Source organism: Diadema antillarum, unplaced genomic scaffold (assembly GCF_040938485.1).
Source record: "Diadema antillarum isolate AM-2024a unplaced genomic scaffold, OU_Dant_1.0 seq00001793_RagTag, whole genome shotgun sequence".
NCBI lineage: Eukaryota > Metazoa > Echinodermata > Echinoidea > Diadematoida > Diadematidae > Diadema > Diadema antillarum.
Window position 1 is genome coordinate 95923 of NW_027272471.1, and position 13765 is coordinate 109687.

The 13765-nt window shown below is 36.4% G+C and overlaps 1 non-coding gene across 1 annotated transcript; it reads right to left on the bottom strand.

Moving 5' to 3' along the window:
• Positions 1-6559: 6559 nt before the first annotated feature.
• Trnat-agu (transfer RNA threonine (anticodon AGU)) lies at positions 6560-6633 on the bottom strand. Its single transcript has one exon. It is a non-coding gene; the product is annotated as a tRNA-Thr (tRNA).
• Positions 6634-13765: the final 7132 nt, after the last annotated feature.

Below are 13765 nucleotides of genomic sequence, written 5' to 3' on the forward strand. Positions count from 1 at the left end.
GCTTGCTATTAAGAAATTGTCAAACACAGTTTCAGGAAATGTTAGGTCTTTTCATAGGTATGGATCAGCCTTTCTATGTGCCAGTTTACATCATTCCAACTATCAACAGCAATTCCAAACAAGAGTCTTTGGACCTCAGTGAATTGCCTTTTTAAACTAGAACTTGAACATTTCTTAGATCAAGTTTCTAAGTGCATAATTCCAAATCTTAAAAAAGAAAACGCCTTTTTATCATTCCACATGCATCAGATATATCCTGATGAAAGGTTTGTAATTAATAGGAATTGGTTTTACATTGTTTTTCCAATTTGATATTGAAAAGATGACAATGCATATGGACTAGGGACTCTGTAGATACATAGACAGACACGCTTCCCCCCTGCAATGATATCGTTTAATCCGTGGAGGACGAGTCCCGAGTATACTCGGGCAATTGTGATTGGGAGATGCCTGTTTTGCAAAATCAGCCCATCCTCAACAGGTTCATACAAGGACACTAGTTTGAACTGGAATTTCTGTGCAAAGTACAAATATTTGCATAATTAAAGAACACAACTCACAAGAATATTTCCTTTCTGTGTACTACTTTTTTTTCCACAAAAGCAGAAAGTGAATCTTGATAATAAAACCTAGAATCCCATATTTCTTTTTTATGCCTCCGCCACGAAGTGGTGCCGGAGGCATTATGTTTTCGGGTTGTCCGTCCGTCCGTCCGTCCGTCCGTCCGTCAAAACCTTTTGAGGTATCCTAAGGAAACTTGGCGTGTATGTGTATTAGGGGGTGAAGTTGTGCCTATCAACTTTTGGGTGCATATGCTCAAGGTCAAAGGTCAAAAGGTCAAGGTCAAATACATAGAATTTCACTATTTCCATCATATCTTTGCAATGCCTGAAGATATTTTCTTGAAACTTAGTGTATACATGTATTAACCAATTAAGATTCTCTGGTGAAAGTTTGGGTCATGAGGTCAAAGGTCAAAGGTCAAAAGGTCAAGCAAAAATATTAAAACTTTACCTTTTTTCTCTGTACCTTGGAAATTGTTCAAGGTCTCTGCATGCAAGATTGTATATATACATGTACTGACTGGCAGTGATTATCTAGAGAATTTAGGGTTCATGGGGTCAAAGGTCAGGGGTCAAAGGTCAAGGGCAACACTTCAAAATTTTACTATTTCCCTCATATTTATGCAATGCGAGCAGGATTATTTTTTTTTTTACACTAGGTGTATGCATGTTTAGCCTAATAGAGATTCTCTGGAAAGTTTTTTTTTCTTTTGTTTTTGCCTCTCAGGTCAAAAGGTCAAGTGAAAGTGCTGAACTAAGTTTTTCCTCCATATCTCGGTAGTGGCTCAAGTTATCTTGAAACGTACTACATATCTATGCATCTTCTGCCTGACAGTGATTATCTTATGAATTTTAGGGTCAAAGGCCAGATGAAAATGGTAACAATTTACTATTCAATACAGAAATTGCACTTTTTCTCCATACCTTGAAAATTACCCCATGCATAAATGTATGAATGGGTCAAAGTCAAGTTAAAGTCTGTAAATCCCAAATACATGCTCTCCTATTCATCCAATTAAACCTAGGTCAAGGAAGGTGAGCATTCAACACATTTGTGACAAACTTGTCATTTTAACATTTTGCCAATTTTGTGAAAATGTAATCACACATTGTCCGCATGTACTATTTAGACCTATTAGGAGAATCATGCATTATGGCGGAGGCATACCAGTCGCCATAGCGACATTTCTAGTTTTAATTTGATATCAATTTAAATGAAAATACAGTTGTTTAGAAAATTATAATGGAATCAAATTATACATAAACCCAACAAAACCACTCCCCAGCAGGTCTGTGCTGCTGCCCCTGCTTGTGTACTTTACGTATGTCCTACCCCCTTTTTATCACTTTTCCTCCCTTGCACCACACACACACACACACACACACACACACACACACACATGCACACGTGCACACACATGTATATCTGACACTACTGTAGTATCTGTAAGGATATGTATATATATATATATATATATATATATATATATATATATATATGGGTGAGAATTTTGAACGATGTACAATTGCCCATTTTCGCACCTCATGACATTCTTTCCCTTAAAACACGCCAGGATGATCTAAGAAACCAGATTTTTTCATGTCATCTCAAAGATTGGTAAATTTCCTTTCAGGAAATATATGGTTTGGTTGACTTTTGCCTGATATTTTTCATTTGACAAGGACTTAAAGCGTAAAAATACGGTAAAAACGCTATTTTCACAATAATTTTTGTTTTTCAAAGTAATGATGTGCGTATTTAAGCATACGTGGCATCTAATATCTGACCATGTTCTGGATCTGACATATCATGGGTATGAACCACAACATTATAAGAAGTATATGAGCACGTATAAAATCACAGAGAACAATTGAAATATCAAAGTCCTAAACAGGCGAACGTCCGTGGTGCTTTATTTCTATCGCTGCTGCAAATTCTACTTTGTTGTCCCAACTGTAATGTATACGAAAATTTGGTGTTCCACCTAATGAACATATCCTGCAAAAAGTGTACGTCTGCTGGCTGTACATGGGACGTAATATTCTTTTATGCAAAATTATACTCAGTTTTCGTCACGGACGTGCTTCCGCTATTTTCGAATAAAGATCGTATCCCATTAAACGCTATTGGTGATATTGTTCTGAGTCGTAATCAAACTAAGATCTAGCCACACGATAATATGTTTGTTTTGAGTTTCTGTCTATCCTTTGTCAAATAGGAACCGAAATTATATTTTTAGACGAACCTCCGAGAAAAAAAGAACGCCCGTGATGATTACAACGTTTTCGAGTGGGACACCATCTTGCTTTGATGACGAAGGTGCATTTTACCTTTGGCTCTCTAGCCGAGGAGCTGTATGTTATTTTTGGAGCGGACTGAGGCTTGTCCGCAGTTTTTGGACCATGCAATTCACCGAAAACCAAGCAAATAATTAATATTTTCTCTGAAAATTCACCTCCTGATCCCCCTCTGAGCAATAAATATGTTGTAAGGATGTCAAATGTCTTATAATTTGCATTGATAATACCTTTCAAATTTTTGACAGAGTTAGGAAGGCTAGGTACTCTCTGCCGATTAGTTATCCGTCCGGGAACATGACCTTATCAGTAGAACGAACGTCCGTGACAATTCCAGCGAACGTCCGTGACGTATGCAATCCCTTCGATAGGGATAACTTGTCCCAAAAGTGTCCTGTATTCTTTAAAACTTTTAGCTCCAATAGTCACAAATAAAGTTTTACAAAGTAAACAATGAGTTTAGGGCAGTAGTTTCAGAATTTTTAAGGCGTTATGTGATCATGATGAAGAAACAGTTGAAAATTCACTCACAATTTTACGCTTGTTTTCCCTCTAATTATACAAAAACAGCTAAACACTGAAAACAAAGTTATAGGAAAATGGAATTTTGCGTAATCTGTAATTTCTGTGCATTTAAATTTCTTTCTAATAAGGATCTGGAGACAATTTGTACTGTTACAGGTTCTGAAAGTTTCGCTCACGGACGTTCTGTCCGAGAATGGAAATTGCTGATAATTACAAATATATCACTGCACATAAAGTTAATGTTAGTTGAAAATATTACCAAATCACCGAGCCGCTCATACCCAAAAGTGAATAATGTTCAGCACTCAATTTACTGGTAAAAACAAAAGGAAAACGTTTTGGTCACGGATATTCGTTGGTAGAATAAGTCAATGGATTACATAGTAGGAGATAGAGGATCAGTGCCACTTTTTAGTGACAGGTGCGCCAAGTGTTTATCTTTTGAGTATGGTAGCTGCCGTCTCAAACAGAACACATCCAGTTTTGGCTCCCATAACAGACGTTCGCTGTAATTGTCATGATATTAAATGCCTTAATTCATTCTTATTTTTCTCTTCATGACGATTTTTCTCTCATTCCGTCAATAGCCTGGAAATGCTGCGACCAAACAGAAAAAAGAAACAAAACAAAACAAACCAAAATAAATCCGAAAAGTGCTACGTAATCACATGCAGGATAATGACGGAAGAAGTCTGTAATGGGCATGTGTTGAATAAAAAATGGAAAAGTTTCAAAAGGACGGGTAAGCAGTGGAATAAAAATGACTGAGAAACAGAGAAGGGATCGAGCTGCTCCAACACACAGAGAAAAGAATTGCCAGTGCACTCCCGTCGTACCAAATTCCTACGGAGAAGTTTTTGTTTGTTTGTTTACGTTTTTTATTCATCGAAATGCCGTCACAAGCGAACAAAAATAATGCAGTTTACAATTGTCGGATGAAAACAAACAAATCCTCCGCTTATCATCACATGGTGTTGTTTTATACTCATCAATGAAAAGCACTGTTCATTTGTAATTCTTTCCAAGATTTTTTTTTTCATTTTACATTTAAGAGACAGAGAGATCGTCAATTTGTTTTTGCTTTTGTGCTTACTTTGAAAACACATGTTAAAAAAGAAATGATCAAGAATAGGTTTAAGGTTACACTTTGATACGTTCGCTCTTCCTAAGATTCGTTACTCCGATGTCCAAAGGTTTGTTATTCCGAAAATGAAAAAAATAAACGTTTGTAGTTAAATAAGGAGGTTTGTTATTAAAGATTCCTTATTCCGAAAGTTTGTTAGTTCGAAAAATAAATATTAATGATCATTATCTTTAGGTCCGTTCTTCTAAAAGTGGAAAAGGCCTGATATTCGTTTAGGTGAAAACGGTTTTTATGAGGTTTTGAAATTTGGAGGATTGTAGTTGTTAACTTGTTTCTCCACATTTGGATAAGCGAACATGATTTTTCATGTTCTGATTAATAAACCTTTCGATTAACCTTCGGAGATTTCTATCATTTACCGAATAAAAAAGCTTCATAATTATACGAACTCTATCAATTTTCGTATTGACAAACTGTATGAATAACGAGCCTCCGAAATGACGCGCTACAACATGTTTGTTATAACAAACCATATTGTATAATATCGAAGTCACAAACATCCATCCATGTATTTTGGACTTACTGTGTCTTGTTATGACGAAACTTCGCAGTATCGAACCTATTATCATTTCTGACTGATATAATGATAAAAATTCTCCTCGGTAACTGTGTGTAACACAAGGAGCAAACATAGAGGGATTTCTTCCCAACGTATTCGTTTGCCCTCCCCAGCTAAACAACGTATTTCTATAACGGAGCACATTTCTGTTGTCTTTCTACGTTAATTCTTTGTCATAATTTTAGCTGTGACCATGTTCGTTATAAGCAAATTTTGCATTGTAGACTTTAGATAACAAATTTAGGACCTGAATCTTTACTTCATGATAAAGAAATTTTGATAAATATATTCGTTCTCAAGGATGGACCACGTCACTGAGATTACACGTACGTTTGTACGTTCATTTACGAGAGATGGAAAAATTGTTTTCTTTGATTCCTCAATATGAGAAGATAAACAAGCTTATGTAATTGAGTATTGGTAATATCTGTTCAGGATTTTGCAGAGGAGTTTGTTCTCGACATGAAATTGCTGTTTGTTGTAAGTAGAATGCGTTTCCAACTCAGGAGAGCTGCATCTTGTTTGTTCCGAACGTCCGTATGCTACATGCGAACCTCCGTGATGAAAACTATGCTATGTTCGTTGGGTTATAGAGACTGCCTAGATCAGATACATCTTAAAAAGGTATGTTATTATTTGGGAGTGGGGATTGAAGTATGGGACAGTAAAATAAGAGGTCAAAATATTGAGTTTCTGTAAAATGCGCGTAAAGTGGAGAAAGTGTTTAGCGGAAGAGCAATATTTCAACAGAAACGACGAATTTAGTTAAATCATCAGTTGTTTACCATTACGTACAGGTTAAGAGTACAAGCTTAATATTCTGCAAGCACGTACACATGTCCCTTAAGATATTTTGTTAGGATTTTGAACTGAATCGGATCTTTGCAAACTATGTTAAATGGTATTCAAATGTATGTGCTGTACTATTCCTCACGGACGTTCGCTGCTCTGGACATGGTAAACTTCAGCGGTGAATAAAAACTTGTTCCTCTGGGCAAATCCTAGTATAATTGGGTTCATATTAAAGCTTGAGTTATACTCTTTCAGGTAAGATGAATAATTTGGAGAATTTCCTACTTTTTAAATTTTGCCTTGTTTTGGCTCAATTGTACATCGTTCAAAATTCTGACCCATATATGTGTATATATATATATATATATATATATATATATATAAATGAATGAAACAGACTGGTAATGCTTCTTTTTTTTTGGCCAATAAAGCATGAGTTTATTTGAATTTTCGGCGTCCGACGCCTTTTTCAGCAGACTTGACAATGACGGTATCAAAACAAAGCAAAACAAAAATTGACTTTTTAGGCGAATAAACTCATGCTTTATTAACCAAAAATGCGTTACCAGTTTGTTTCTTTACTTCGATCTTTGTGGAGCCATTACGTGAAATCTCATATAACATGCTTATATTATATATATATATATAATATAGCGAAAACTTTCAGCAAAGAAAATGGGTTTTCATCGGGATTCGAACCCGAGACCTCCGGATTACTAGACCGGTGCTCTACCGACTGAGCTATTGAAAGCCCTAGATCGGTGTTCGTCCCAAACCCTTAACTCTCTTTGCTCGTGCGGTCAGAAGCTATAATGTGTGTATGTGTGCCACACACACACACATTAACCTGACATAAACCCAAAGGATGTAAATCAACTTTGGAATAAATGTGAGGGATCGCCGAAGCGATGCAGCTTTTAGTAATATATTTTGAAACAAGGAAAGGAAAACTGACCAGAAACAATTATAATAATAAATAGCGAAAACTTTGAGCAAAGAAAATGGGTTTTCATCGGGATATATATATATATATATATAGATATAGAAAAGAATGTAAATATTAAATGAATTGCATTGAAAATTATCTAACAAAACAATTTACATTTGTAATAAATAGTTGTATTATATATATATATATATATATATATATATAAAACATATATATATATATATATATATATATATATGATAACTGAAATAGTAAATGATTAATTGCGCATACATGACAATAATGATAAGCCATTATGATTATGTAACTTGGATGCATGTAAACAAAACAAATTTCCAGAAACGGACGATAAAATCGAATTGAATTGAATTGAATTAAGATTGACAAATATGATAAAGAGCTTCAAATGCTGTGTAACTAACTTTGAAAAGTCTTTGTACTGAATTGAGGCATAAACATAATATGCATGAAACTTAATACATATTATTTCACGAAACGATTATATTTAACAGAAGGGTATACCTACCTATCTACCCGAAAGGATGAAATTTAGCAGTGAACTTTGCCCGAGAGAATAAAGTAATTTGATCAAATTTGGCCGTAAAATAGTCTTAATTTAGCCTTGAAGCCTGTAGCTTCAATCTTATCTTGCAACCCTGGTCGTGGTAGCTAACCGAAATGCGTGCAAATGCCGACCACTTCGCGGTGAGTTATTCTCCTTTTGTCTATAAGAAAACATAATGAAAAAACAAACAAACAAACAAGCATACGCACAATTTTTTGTTCCCTAATATTGGGCCACCAAAACATCTAGAGAGTGGTGGCCCAAGGCCACCGGACCACGGCTAATGTCGAACTTTGTTATCTATCTAATACACAGAGTACGTATAATTATGTATCATAATTCATATACTAGTATATAATTCAAATTTGGAGGGCTACTATTTCATAATTGTCAGCAATGAGGAGTGCAATGTTAGTTCTGAAGAAAGGGGAACTCTTCCTCTTTTCATAGATACCTAATTATGTTAGCAAATGTCCTGCATGAGTGAGCACATGAACTTTAAAGACAACAATGGTAAGTTGCACTTATTCCAAGTTTTAGTGTGTGAAGTTAAACAATTAATATCTCACTGAATGGATGAGAGCTGTCCATGAAAGTGTTCAAATTAACAGGCCAGCCTGCAAAATTGCAGGTTTTTGTTCAGGATTTTCTCTTACTTTTTATGATCCATAACCTACAGATGGCCAAGTTGGTGATAACATGGTCACTCCCACTAAAGGCTAACCATTATCCATTTCTCTTTTCATATTCAAGACATGATTTGTCGCTGTGAGCTATGTGCATGTGTTGAATATGAAGAGAGAAATGAACTGTGTGGGTTGGCCTTTGTCAGGAAGTGATGAAGTTATCGGAGAAGTGGACATGTGCTAGAAGGTTATGGGCCATAGAAATGTTAGAAGAAACACAAATCCCTAATAACATAAACCCGCATTACAGGCCGGCTTTTTTATTTGGCCACTTTCATTGACAGATATCATCCGTTCTGTGAGACATTCATGTCGAGACTCTAACTTAGAAAAAGTGCATGTTTTGTCACTGTTGTCTTTAAAGTTCATGTTCTCGTCATGCATGACATTATGTCAGCATAATGAGGTATCAATGGAAAGAAGAAGAGTTCCCCTCTCCTCACAACTGCACAATTTGCACATTGCGCTCTCCATTAGCTGGCAATTATGAAATAGTAGTCCTCCAAAGTTGGATTACTTTTGTTTTGTTGATACGCATTGTATCTTGCAGAACACCATCTATAACACCTCTGCTCGCTCTTAAACAAAATTGCTTGCTGTTTGCGTAATTTGAATAACCAATAGACACGATACGCACATATTGTATTCATCAGAATTGCCTAAGGCACCTATCTGTTTGAGCCAAGGAAGGGGCCGGGCAGAGAGAGGTATAAGGCTTTTGGAATCGACCATGTTATATTCAGTTTTTCAGACATGATTTGTTATCAATCTGCGTTACAATCATTGCAACATTTTGTGAAACATGATGCACTTATGTGTTTCTGTGTATATTGTCATTTATAAAATTTATGTGAGACCTTATGTATAATAATTGTTTGTTTTTTAATTGATGACTGAAGCCAAAGTACATCATTATATATATATGTATGGAATTCACATTAGCTGACATCGACGCATACAAGTGCCTACATCGACTTACACGATAATTACAACCAATATAGGGCATAATTAAGTACTGTTTTTCTTTTTGGTAGTGTTATTTATATATCAATGTTCACGGTTTGATGGTCTGAGTATTAGCTTGCACAGAAACATTTGCCTGTATTTGTCGAGTAAAAATTAATGAAGATATCATTGGCTTTTTATGGAGGCCTATGCTTCAGTTTCACTATGTTAAAACTGTGAGTGTGTATTTTCGTACATGCATGCATTTTGCCACTCGATATTTCTACCGGCCTGATTAAAGAAGAAGAAGAAAAGGTTGGCGTATACACATATTCATTCATTTTCACAATGTTTATTATATGTTCTCAAACCATCTACATGTAATACAAACCCCTAGCTAGAGGGGTCACGTCAGGCCATACAGTTTGTATATTTGTTTTGTATAAATTACAAAAATTGAACCTGGTTGATGCTTATTCATGGAATGTTGTGTAGGTCCTTGAAAAAGCACACAGTGCTTGTTAAACAAAGCCTCCCCCCCCAAAAAAAAAAAACAACAACAACAACATGCAGATGAGTGGAAATGATATACAATGTATCGCAAAATAGGCCTACGTGAAGGGTTGAACGAGGTGAGAAACAAAGACAGGTTGGGGAAGGAAGAGAAGAAAAGAAATAGGGAGAGAGTAGTGACACAGGCCTATAGTAGGCGTATACACACATTGGTCATTGATTAAAAATCATATTATCATCAATCAACATAAGATGCGGAAGTGTTTTTCCCTTTTTAATCTTTGCTTGAATACAGATTATTTTTAGGACCAGAATAAGTGCATTTTGTGCAACAGTGGTGCGTGGTACGAGGCCTACAGTTGTATATGGAATAAGTTTTGATGACCAGTGTAGAGTAATTATGAACATGACTGTTTTTCTTATATAAAACAGAGCGGGCAGTAGGACATTCATTCACGTATAGTTTGAAACATCACGCATGGCCAAGATGAGGAAGATACCAATAATATTTTCACAAATTTTTTCTCAAAAAATATATTTGAAGTGCGTGAGTGTAGCACTATAGTAACCAAAGTGACATCACTTTTATATATTTTAAATATAACTCTCATGAAGATACATTGTGTGTTTGCCAAACCCTAAAATTTGATTCAATTTCGTCTTTTAATGATATCTAATTAAAGATAATTTTTGACGACAAAATATTGCCTATGTTCCTCCTCCCCACTACTTACAGTAGCTGTAGTACATGTAGTTGTGCTTACGAAAGTGATGTGCTGCCCTCAGAGGCTATAAATAGACACGTTTACAATAACAGCATGTACTAGTAAGTAAGCACTATTTGGGCACCCGTCCCGCTTCATCATGAATATTCATCAGGCAGTAAGATACTGTACTAGTAAAGGGCAGAACGCTGGATACGTGCAAAACGTATCGCCGGGAAATGTAAAAATCTCGAAAAATTGCATCAACGGGGAATGTTAAAACGTCTCGCCGGGAGATGGAAAAATGTTCAGTTTTGCCGAGAAATGTTAAAAGGCTGCCGGGAAATGAAAAAAATTATGTATTTCCACGGTATTACGGATACATGTAGATGATGAATATTCACGATGAAGCGGGACGGGTGCCCAGATAGTGCTTACCGTACTTAGTACCCACCACAGAACTCTTACAATCTGTGGTACCACCTGCGTGTACCACTTGTACACCGGGATCGCCACACAACGCACGCAGCTTGTGTCATGTGATGAGCTGTTCCCAGTGCATCATTGCGTCATAAGTTCACGAAACGGACTGATACGAACGGGTCCCGATACGAACTAACGAAAAGCTTACTACAAAGATCGTACACTCCATACGATGGCCAACTCTCGGTCGAAAAGTGAAACGCTGGTGAGGAGTGCGCCAACTAGCGTTCAGCGGGGATAAAACTCAGCGAGTGAAGCTTTCAGGGGGGTGTTTCATCAACGTTTGTCAGCGCTGACAATCACCATGGTAACAGTCAGTGACCAAAGCTTCTCAGCCAATCAAAACCAAGGATTTTTGCTGAAATTGTCAGCGCTGACAACTTGTCAGGGGAGGGCGACTGCCCCCATCGCCGCACCCTCCCCCCTAAGTGAACGTGTTTTGTGTTAAAAAAGATTATGTAATTAAATTTGAAATTTTAACCTAAGATAGGTAGGCCTATCCGTAAAATGTTTTAAACCTTTTTTCTTTGTCAGTTCAAACCTTTCTTTTTAATCATAATTATAATATATAATATATAATAAATCATTTATTAAGCGCAGAAGCTATGTTTAGATTATATTCTACTGCTCTTCAAGAGCTCTTAAATTCCTATGTTGCACAATGGTGCATGAGAAGTAAAAAAAAGAAGAAGAAATAGGCCCATGCTAAAACCAAAAAGTTTTCACTTTTGATTTAAAACTGTCTAAAGTCTGACATTTCCGAATGTCTAATGGTTGATTCCACAATCCAGGGGCTGCACAAGAAAATGATCGGTCACCTAAGGTAACTTTGTTTTAATTTGGGGTATCTGCAATATCAATCTATCATTTGTACCGCGGAGATTATGACCATGAGTCTGAGATTTAAAGTTCAATAATTCACTGATATAACTAGGGGACCATTCAGAGCTTTATAAACCAGCATCAATATCTTGAAATCAATTCTTTGGCGAATGGGCAGCCAATGCAATTCCCTTAAAAGTGGTGAAACATGAGCAAATCTTGGGAGATTACAAATCAATCTTGCACATGTGTTTTTGAACCCGCTGCAACTTAACTATCTGTGAATCCGGTAATCCGTACAACAGACTGTTATAATAGTCTAATTTGCTTGTAACACATGCGTGGACATTTTATAGTCTTCATGCTTTCCTGATCAAAATATTTACGGATGCGTCTCAGTGCTGATTTACACAGGGCCGGCGCACTGATTTCAAAAGTGTGGGGGCCCATTTCCGGGTTTCATGAGCTAACAAGCAAAAAAAAAAAAAAAAAAAAGTCCTCAGCTCATCTCTTATACCCGTCCACTTCTGGGTTTCTTCAGCTGACAAGCAAAAAAAACAAAACAAAACAAAACAAAACAAAACAAAACAAAACAAAACCGGCCCCCACGGCTGCGCCGCCCCTCTTACTCCCCTCTTACTTACACTAGTAACCTGAGATACCATATTCAAATGGGTATCAAAAAACACCCCAAAGTTTCTCACATTATTGGATGGTTTTATAACAGTATCAGCTAGTGATATGCCATTAAATTTTGATTCGAATTTAGGGACTTGCCGTGGAGTGCCAATGACTAACAATTCCGTTTTCTTATCATTCAACATCATTTTGTTTTGTAATGTCCAGGTTCTTATGTACTCGATACATGATGCTAACACAGATATGCAGTAGTCTTCGTTTGGTGTGTTAGGGCAGAATGACAAATATATTTGTGTGTCATCTGCATAACAGTGACAAGTGATAGCAGGAAACTCCTTTTGAATATTTGTGAGGAGTCTACTTGTGTACAATGTAAACAGTCATAGGGGACCTAAACGTGACCCCTGTGGGACACCAAAAGGTACCGTGAACACATCAGAGACAATATCTTCCATTTCAATTGTCTGTTTTCTACCAGACAAATAAGAGTTAATCCATTCCAGAACTTTACCGTCAATCCAAACATGGGTTTTTCAGAGTTTTCAATAGGCAGGAATAATCAATAGTGTCAAAAGCGCCACTGAGATCAAGTAAGAGCAGTAAGTTGATCTTCTGGTCATCCATTGCCATCAGGAGATCATTTTTAATTCGAACGAGTGCTGCAGCAGTTGTCTCAGTGCTATGAAAATTTCGGTAAGCAGATTGATTGAATGGAAGAAATGAGTTAGACTCAAGGTGTTCAAGGATTTGTTGGGTAGCAGCGCCTTCTACTAACTTTGAAATGTAAGATTACTAACAGGCCTCAGATTACTGAATTCTGCTTCAACACAAGACTTCTTCAACAGTGGTTTAACAAGAGCAACCTTCCACAGAGCAGGGAATTGCCCTTTTGACAGAGATACATTCGATCGTTGATGTTATGACAGGCAATAATACATCTATTTCATCAATAACTTTGTGGGTAATGGGTCCAATGGACAAGACTTCTTACTAAGTTTCATGATCAATTTCTCGACATCATTCTCAGACAATTCTTTAAAACTTTTAGAAATAATTGCCTAAGTCATAGACAAAAACTGTTCTATCCGTATTACATGGAATCACTGGTTGCTTGTTTGACATATTCAGAAGACCCTTCACAATATTAAACAGTGCTTTGGTGTTTTCCGTGTTCAGACACGAGGTCTTTGTTGTGAGTTTTGCGTGCCTCGAATACGAAACTGTAAGAGTTTCGAAGTGACGCATAATCTTTCTTGAATTCAAAATATAATAAGCCTTACAAGAATTTTAACATAATTTTCAAGCGAGGTTATAGAATTACTACAAAATCTAACATTTCAGCGAACATGTGAAGTTGACAAAAATTATTGTCATTTTCTTAAGGAGAAAAAATATCCTCATATTTTTAGAGAAAATATTATTATAACAGTGGATTCTTTGACTAGTTTTCACTCTAGAAATGTATACTTTCATTCACATAAAAAAGTAATAATTTGAAAGTAAGAGCGCTGAAAAGGCCTATGATTTAAAAATCTATAGGTTGACACAAGCCTGCCGACCAGACGTCTTCTGACGATT